Genomic DNA, 9729 nt, shown 5'->3' with positions numbered 1-9729 from the left:
GTAGGGAGGAGTCCGGCGAAGGAGCCCGCCGTGAAGCGACCGACCCCCGGCTGAGGGGTTGCTAGGCAACGGGGTGGGGAGGGGTGGCCCGCAAACCCCCCCCCATCCTGGGAGGAAGTCCCTTGAGGCAGCTATGCCTAGGGGTTAGTGGCTGAGGTGTGCCTAGGTAAAGAGGAGGGGGCGGCGGTGGCTGAAATGGTGAGGGGCTTAAATAACGCCCCGGCCTAATCCTGGGAGGAAGTCCCTTGAGGCAGCTATGCCTAGGGGTTAGTGGCTGAGGTGTGCCTAAGTAAAGAGGAGGGGGCGGCGGTGGCTGAAATGGTGAGGGGCTTAAATAACGCCCCGGCCTTCTAAATCTCAGGTGTCCCCTCTGCGCCTCCTGTGCTTTTGTTTTGGTTTCTCAACCTGGGCTTTTTAACTTCGGGGGCGTTAAATGACTTGTAGCACTTGCTTATGGGGAGTCGCCCGAAGAACTCGTCTGCTGTGGAGGCGGCGTACAAATGCCACCGACACGTAAACAAACCGAGAGGGTGCTTCGTGTCGCGGTAGTAATAATAATAATAATAATAATAATAATAATAATAATAATAATAATAATCGGGGTGGGGGTGGGGAGAGCGGCAGCGGGAGTTATGGGGCTTGAGCCCTAGACCCGGTCCCTACCGCGGGTGGGATCGGGCCCGAGGGGAATTAGGCGAGGTTGCCAGGGCAGTGAAGGATTTAAAGGGATTTGTTGAAGCTCTGGGAGAAGGAGCTGTTTATACAACGCTCTCACTCTTGACATCCGTAGGGTGGTCTTTATAAGTTTTAATATGCAAAGGATATATGTAGATTGTTTCCTCTCTCCCCCCTCCCCCCCCCCCCGCAATCTAAATTCTACAGCAAGGAATCTAAATTCTGGAGCAAGAAAGCAAAGGCAAAGCTAGCAGGCGTTGAACATGGGCCACTGGTGTTATGGTTGTGGGGGGTGTTGAAGATTAAATCGCCAGCTATTGCTAGCTGAATGGTGCTGGTTTCCGTAGCAGTAATACATTAAAGTATGCTTCTGTATGGTGTTGTGGTTTGTGACAAACTGGGACCTCTGAAACTTAAGAGTTCAAAACCCCACTCATCTTGAAACTCCCTTTGTGACCTTGGGGCCACTGCCTCTCTCAGCCTAACTCACCTCACGGGGAATTTGTGAGGATAAAAGTAGCTCCATGGGTAGAAATTTCAGGGCTTCAAGACCCTTTTGCTATGCATTGTTTCAGTAACTCCTGAAACATTTCTGCCTGACACTCCAGTATTTTTCTTATTGCGAAGTATTGGGGAGGCTGGCCAAGGATGGAAGAATATAGTGGCTTGTCTAATGCCACCTAGTGAATTTTGAACTGGTAACTTATTTTCTGTGCTTTATTGGTGGGAAGGAAAGGATGATAATGCTGACAAATTATCAAATTTCCAGTCTTGGCAGGAAAGACCTGGATTAGCAAATATAGTAGAACTTGGCTATAGTCTTGCAATGCGAAAAGGAATGAGGTCAGAAGGAGGAATGGGACAGAAAGTGCATCTCTCCCCAGTTTTTTTGAGGCTAAAATCATTGTCAGTGACCGACTTGAGGGTTGGATATCCTTCACCTCCTCCTCAAAGTAGACTTAATTTTCCATAAAGCTGGACTGCTATCAGCAATGGGTATTTCTTCGCCTCACTCTTCACACACCTCTCTGATGGGATGCTCTGATTCTGCACATAACTGTGGCCTGCTGGGAAGTCTTGCTTCTAAGCTTCGCTTCTGCACATGATGCTGTACAAACCATTCTCATACTAAGACATTCCCTCACCACCTTAGAATGTCCAGTTCACATTGAGTTCAGGAAAAACATTGTACTCTGACCTGTTCTTAATGCATAGTTGATCACATCTACGGAACGTGATTACCATGAATCATAGAATCATAGAGTTGGAAGAGACCACAAGGGCCATCGAGTCCAACCCCCTGCCAAGCAGGAAACACCATCAGAGCACTCCTGACATATGGTTGTCAAGCCTCTGCTTAAAGACCTCCAAAGAAGGAGACTCCACCACACTCCTTGGCAGCAAATTCCACTGTCGAACAGCTCTTACTGTCAGGAAGTTCTTCCTAATGTTTAGGTGGAATATTCTTTCACCATGCTCCTTTAAGTTTCCTATATCAATCATTAGTAATTGTTTTAAGTCCTATTATATTAATCATTGGTTATAATTTAATTAGGAGGTTTTCATGCCTGTCCAGTTCTGTACTTTCTTTCTCAGCCTTTAATCTATCGGTGATTAATGTCTATATGCAACCCTTTGCTTTATACTTGTGTTAACCAATCAGCAACGAGCACATATGTTGCTATGTTGTAATAGTCAATAAAAGGAACTCCCCGACTCATATTCGGGAGATGCCTCCCTGATGACACTCGCTACCTGTCTGTCGTTATTTCAACCCAACACCTCTCTTTCCAGTTTGAGGCAAGTGGGGAAGTCAGATGGCTTTTAGAGCGAGGGAGATTTGTCCCTGAGAATTTCAGGTATTACTGTACTTCTTAGAGGGCAAACTATATGTAACTCACATTTAAATGTAAATGAAGCACTAACACGCTTGATTAAAAGCGAAAGGCTTTGATTTTGAGTTGAGGGAGTGTCTACTTAAACCTTTCCTTACCAGCTGATTCTTATATCAATATTGTGCTTCTCTCCTCCAGCCCCATCCATTCCCCTCCTCGGGGTTCCAAAGTATCAACATATGTCTGGAATTCTTTGCAGGGAGAACAGCTGGTAGAGTGGAAAAACAGTTGGAAGGAGAAGAGTTAAACATCCCTTGCTTAAAATTGCTGCCTCCTAAAGTTGCTTGATTTAAAACACCACCACCACCATTGGGGCTTCATTGCACACACTTATTTGTTTTGTTTGTAATGTTTAATTTGACCCATTGGCAGAGGTTAAACACATTGTGGGTGCATTCAGACAGCTTTTAAAATTAAGATATTAAAAAAACACTTTGCCTTTGTAAGAACCTAGTTGCATTTTTAAGCTAGTAATCTGTACACAGCCATAGTTTCCCATTTCACCTGAACTAGGAAAATGAACTGGAAACCATGGTTAGAGATTTCCTAATTTATCAGCCATGCAATGAAGAGGCTTTCTAAGTGGGCATGGTTTGTACATATTGCAGCATATTTAGCCAAGATAAGCTGAAGCAGGCCACTGACTCTTGCAAGACAAGAGTTTACACTTCTGTCCACAGAAGGTATCCTCTTTATAAATTTGTCTGACTAATATCAATCTCTTCAGTTTATTACCACGATCATTATTTTAATTACCTGCACTTCACCCTAAGGTCACAGGACAAGTTATTTAAAAAAAACCAGTGCTAAAAACAGTTTAAAACATAATCACAAAAATAAGGTGGGTCCTAAAAATACAGATTTCATGTACCAAAAACCAGGATAAAGAGGTGTGTCTTCAGCATTCACCAAAATTGTGTAATGAAGATGCCGGATGAATCTCTGTGGGGAAGAAGTTCCAAAACCTAGGGCCTACTACAGAGAAAGCCCTCTCTTAAACCACGTCCCCTGAGCTCCTGTGGAACAATTAAGAGGGCCCCCTCCGCTGATCTTAAAACTGGTGGAGGTCTGTAGGAAAGATACAGTATTTCAGGTATTGGGGGGTGGGGGCTGAGTCAATTAGGGCTTTAAACACTTGTAATTGGCTTCAGAAACAAACTGGTAACTAGTGCAGCTGTTTTAAATTGGGTTCAGTAAGATCTAAGTCCAGAACCCCAGCTAGGAATTTGGCTGCTGCATTTTGGACCAGCTGAAGTTTGAGTCTTCAAGGGCAGCCCCACCTAAAGCACACTGCAATCATCCAATCTGACCTGGGATAGCTCAGTTGGTACAGCATGAGACTCTTACTCTCAGGGTCATGGTTTTGAGCCCCACACTGGGCAAAAAGATTCCTGCATTGTAGGGGGTTGAACTAGATAATCCTTGGGGTCCCTTCCAACTCTACAGTGCAGGACCCATACGCAATACAGCCATCCTAGATGTCAGACCATAGATCTATGATCTGACCTAATATTAGGCAGCAGCATAAGTTCCTAAATGTGAATTTCTACCCAAAACAACAAAGTTGGTTTGGTCTGAACATTGCTGCTGTTATTTAAAGATATGGCTGTTTGGGGTTACATATCTTTTGTTTTTAACAGGTCTTTTGTGTTGCCTGTAGTTTCCATGAATATTTTTTAAAATTGTTTCTGAAGGCAGAATGGTTACTAAACCACAGACATCACTCTTGTTGAGCAATATGTTGTGGATTAATTAGTAGGAATTGTAATTAGCCTTCAGGTGACTTCATGAAATGGTTACTTCCTTGTTGCATTCTTCCAGTACAGTGGTACCTCGGGTTAAGTACTTAATTCGTTCCAGAGGTCCGTACTTAACCTGAAACTGTTCTTAACCTGAAGCACCACTTTAGCTAATGGGGCCTCCTGCTGCTGCCACGCCGCCGGAGCACGATTTCTGTTCTCATCCTGAAGCAAAGTTCTTAACCTGAAGCACTATTTCTGGGTTAGCAGACTCTGTAACCTGAAGCGTATGTAACCCGAAGCATATGTAACCCGAGGTACCACTGTATCTTCCTGTGTCTTCAGTTCTTTGCAGCCAGCCATTATCTGGATTTTAGTAACTAGGCATGGATAGCTGTAGAAGAGGGAGAAGCTCAAGATGACTCCAGGATAAAATAATAATGATGATTAGGTTCAAGGAGAAGGTCTCATTCACAGGAGTGGTAGAGCCACTTGCTTGCAAAAGGCCTCAGCTTCACTCCCCAGTATTTCTAGACAAGACATGGAAAGGCTTCTTTAAAACCCCGAGGTGTTATTGCCAGTCAGCATAGACAGTAGTAAGCTAGATAGACCAGTGGTCTGACTTGGTTAAAGGCAGTTTTTCTGTGTTCCTGTAACATTTGCCTGACATTTTTCTTTAGGGGACGAAAGGGTGTGGGTGGGCATTGTTGGTTTTAGTCCTCTTAAAGTCGTATGTTGCATAGTATTGTGTCAGGCAGCAGGCACATGCCTTCACAAGATATCGGTGTTAGAAACTCAGATATACCGTATTTTTCGTCCTATAGGGCACACCGGCCCATAGGACACACCTAGTTTTTTTGGGGGGAATTTTTTTTTAAAAAAATTATTTGCCCCCCAGCAGCCGCGGGGCTAGGGCGGGGGAAGCCCAAGCTTCCCCCGACGCCAGCCCCCAGAACAGGCTGCCGCCCGCAAGCCTTGCGAGCCCACGGGACCTCCCGCCGGGCGCGCAAGGCTTGCGGACATCTGCCCGAAGCACGGGGTGTGCTCCGGAGCGCGCCCCGTGCTTCGGGCTGCAGGCTGCTGTCCGCAAGCCTTGGGAGCCCGGCGGGCACTACCGCGGGCTCCCAAGGCTTGCGGATAGCTTCCTGAAGCCTGGAGAGCGAGAGGGGTCAGTGCGCACCGACGCCTCTCGCTCTCCAGGCTTCAGCGAAAGCCTGCATTCGCCCAATAGGACGCACACACATTTCCCCTTCATTTTTGGAGGGGGAAAAGTGCGTCCTATAGGGCGAAAAATACGGTATAAGCTAGGTGCCAAATGGCTCCTTAAACCAGGTTTACAGTTGCCAAATAACAAAATTAGGAAACAGATTGCAAAAAGGAAGGTTGGTATCCTACCTTGTATCATGCATCACTTCAAAACAACTTGTTCTGTGATTGAACCAATGGCACGATATGTTCCTTATGCTGCCACGTTGATTTAAAGGCATCACATTAAGACAAGTTATGACTTAGCATGAATGCAGGGTCTCTAAGAGAGTAGATTGGGGCCATTTTGCTCCTCCCTAGTCACTCTGCTACTGCACTGATGTGTGAACTAGGCCAGTGTCTAATCTTAGTAGCTCCTTTTCTTGGGAAGTATCTGTTCTAATATAGAGTAAGCCTTGGCCTTTATGAAGTCATGGAGGTACAAATCAAGGTTGGATAAGATAGGCTCTTACAGTTTTATAATGCAGTTGTTTCTAGTAGTAAGTTTTAAACTCTTTAAAATGGACTTGGGTTGTGATAGGGAAGGAGGAGTTGCATTTTGTTAATCCAAATGTAATCCAGATAGATTCAGTTACTAAACATTATAGTTGTATCTTTAAAAATAAAACATACGATTTATAAATTTATTTTTTTTATAAATACAGTAATGAAATTAAAAGTAATGAAATTAAAATACAGTAATGAAATTAAAAGTCTTCCAGTACTGGATCCTTGCTACCTGGTAGGATTCATGCCCAAGTAATTGTAGGATTGAAACCTTACAATCCAAACATATGCATTTTTATACAGATGCAAATCCCTGTGGGCAGTAGGAATTGTTCCTGTTAATTGTACATAGGATTGCATCCTATCCTAATGATGATTGGCCTTGTTTAGAAGCTAAGTAATAGATCACTTTATATGAGCTGCTCTTCATGTATTACTTGTACCCTCATGTAGTTTATAGGGAGACCTCTTGGAAGTTGTATTAATTAAACACAGTCAGTAGAGCATGAGACTCTTAATTTCATGGTCATGGGTTCAAGTCCCACGTTGGGAAAAATGATTCCTGCATTGCAGGGGGTTGGACTAGATGACCCTTGTGGCTCCTTTCAACTCTGCAATTCTATAAACACAGTGTAGGAGTAAGGAATTAAATATGAAAGTTATGAGTAGGTGTTCATGTGAACAGGTTGTTCAGTACTTAATGAAATACTTAGCATTTATAAAATGATAGTGCTACTGCCCACTCATGTTACCTTGTTTTATAGCTTATCTGTTTGAATAAAGCTAAGACACAAACAATGGAAGCTCTAAGATTGCACATGACATGTCATATAATGTATATTATATTATATTATATTATATGACATGTCATGTGCAATCTTTGAGCTTCCATTGTTTGTGTCTCCACTTATCAAAGATGTCATACTGGCAGTATTGAGTTTGTAAAAGCATTTCACCCAGTGTGTTCATTGAATATTGGTTTGTAGATACAGTATTCCCAACTAAGGGTTGCATGCCTTAGTATACCCATTTCCTGATCGGAATTTGCTTTGTCTTTCTTGTGTATCTTTAAAAAAACAGCCATTCATTAGTCTAACATGCAAGCAAATGAAACAGTTTGTATGATCCTTTTTAAAACAGATAAATGATGCATGTTAATCTGAATCTGTAAGATGTTCTGTTTGGCAGTTGAGCTGGAACAGATAATAAAAAGTGGTGTGAGTTTTCCAGACAAAATGTAATAGGAACATTTTGTGCTGCTTTAAATGGAGATCTGATTTAGCATGTATATTTGACTTGCATTTAGTAAACAATATCTGATCCCCTCCCAGTAACCAAAAGTAGTTTGACTGAAACATGATATGAGAAAAATGTCAAAACAATCGAGTTGTTTTAAATGTCATATTCAAAGCATTACTTAGAAATTTATATTTAGAAATAATCCAATGAAAATGTTAAGACATAGCTCAATAGCATACATTCCCCTTAAGCGATTTAGATTTTAATAACACATTACTATTCATTTACTCAGAAGTAAGCCACACTGAGTTCCAGAGTGCTAACTCCGTAGTAAGTCTGTTTAAGATTCCAGCCTAAGGGAGAAAAAGGAAGATGCTGAAAATTAACATATACTAATTTTAGCATGCCTGGACTGCTGCTTGCATAAGTGTTTGCATTCTAGTGAGAGTCTCCTGAAAAATAAAAGTTTGCTTTTAAACATTACTACTACTATATTGGTTCCATTTGCCTAATGTAACTTGTATTACATTAATGCACAGAGCAGTCCTAAAAGTGGAGAAATTACTACCCCATCATTGATTTTAAAAGTAAGATTTTTCAGACAGAACTTTGCACAAAATGCTCCTGCTATCTTCTAGTCAACCAGCATATTTTCCATTCCTTAAGATTGCATTGAATAATCTAACTATAGCCACATCTGTTTTTGTGTTTACAAAGCGACTCTTAAAATAGGCAAAGTGTAAGTTCTTAATATGCTTGTTACTGCATATTCTCAATTTTAAAACTGACCAAAAAATTTTTTTCCAAATTGCCGAAAGATAAAAGGTCACTATTATAACTAGGCTGCTTCTTTTTCCAGCTGTTAGCCAGTATAAAACCCAACATTATTTTGAATTTGAAACATAATATGTAGGCACCTGCCTTGTGTTAATTACACAAAGTGCCTTCAGCCGACAGCACTATTCTGCTTAGAAGGACAGCATGGGTTCTGTTTTAATGGGTAATATTGAACGTCTGTTACAGGTTTTTTGTATATTGTAGTCTAAAGATTAAACACAGTGCTGTAACTATAAGACAAAGTTTACCAGTCTGTTCCTGCTAGTGTCATCTTCTGTCGCTGCAGCTGCTAAATAATACAGTAGCCTTTATATTGAAAACAAAGGTGGCTTTATGTTAAATATCTTGGAAGAAATGTAATGGTCAGTGGGAAACATATATAATGAGCTATTGCATACATTCTGTAAAATTAAACTGAAAGCTGGGCAAGTCTTAAAATCCTGTGCTTTGAAAGAAAATCGCTAACATAAACAATAGAATATGTAAGTACTGATTGTTGTATTTATATAGTGTCACCAGTGTGCATGTTCCTTTAGAGGAAAAAGAGGTTCCTGTGTAATCCATACTCTGATAGAAGTGGAAACAATAGACAGATTGTTATTTGCAAATGGCTTAATGTAGAGGCTCTGAAATCAAAAGCCAAACTTAATTCAAACTAAACCTGAATAAGAAAACACTACACTAATTAATCTTATATCCTGCTGTTTTGCTCAAAGGTGGGTTTGGATTATGAATTATTATTAAATATATTTATGTAGTCATTCAATAAATATTTCTTGTGTAACTTGCAACAAAATACTAAACACATAATACAGTGGTACCTTGGTTTGCATATGTCTTGGTTTGCATATGTTTTGGATTACAAACACGTCAAACCCGGAAGTGCGTGTCCCTGTTTGCAACCTTTTTTTGGATTACAACCCATTTTATTTGGATTAGGAACAAATTTTTTTTTGAGACCCCATTGGCAAAAGCATGCCTTGGGTTACAACCTGTTTTGGTTTACAAACGGACCTCCGGAACAGATTATGGTTGTAAACCAAGGTACCACTGTATACAATAACCAATAAAACAAGAAACCTCAAAAAACTTCCCAGTTCTAAAACAGTTTAAAAGTTTGGGTGAACAAAAGGGACTTCAGTTGGCACTGAAAATACCATAAAGTCTCTGTTTGACCATCTCTGGGGAGGCTGTTCCACAGCTGAGATGCCACTAATGAAAAGTCCCTTTCCTTGGTTCCCCCCTGATTTGCTTTGCCTGTTGAAGCTACCCAGAGGAAGGCCTCCAAAACAATATTAAGCTTCAGGTTGGCATATGCAGGATAAGGCAATTGGTACTTTAAATTGGGACTAGATTATTTTTGCAGGAAAGAATTGAAGGAGGCCTTGAGTTTAAGCACTCCTCCTCTCCTCTGGTATGGACACAAGTGGCCGTAAAGCTTTCTCTTCCCTTTTAGTTTAACCACTAGGTTATCTGAACTATGGTTTGTTGAAATAAGGCGGGTGTGTGTTTGTGCGCGCACACACACGGCAACAAATGGCTCCTTAAACCAAGGTTACAGTTGCCAAAACAGAATATCTAGTTGCCATTTT

The 9729-nt window shown here is 41.4% G+C and overlaps 1 protein-coding gene across 2 annotated transcripts in view; it reads left to right on the top strand.

Annotated features, from left to right (window-relative positions):
- The window catches only part of SECISBP2L (SECIS binding protein 2 like), a 39388-nt gene that overhangs the window by 341 nt on the left and 29318 nt on the right, over positions 1–9729 (top strand). The window lies entirely within an intron of this gene.

Source organism: Podarcis raffonei, chromosome 14 (assembly GCF_027172205.1).
Source record: "Podarcis raffonei isolate rPodRaf1 chromosome 14, rPodRaf1.pri, whole genome shotgun sequence".
Lineage (NCBI taxonomy): Eukaryota > Metazoa > Chordata > Lepidosauria > Squamata > Lacertidae > Podarcis > Podarcis raffonei.
Note: the sequence above shows the minus strand (reverse complement) of the source record. Positions and strands in the feature narration are given on the sequence as shown.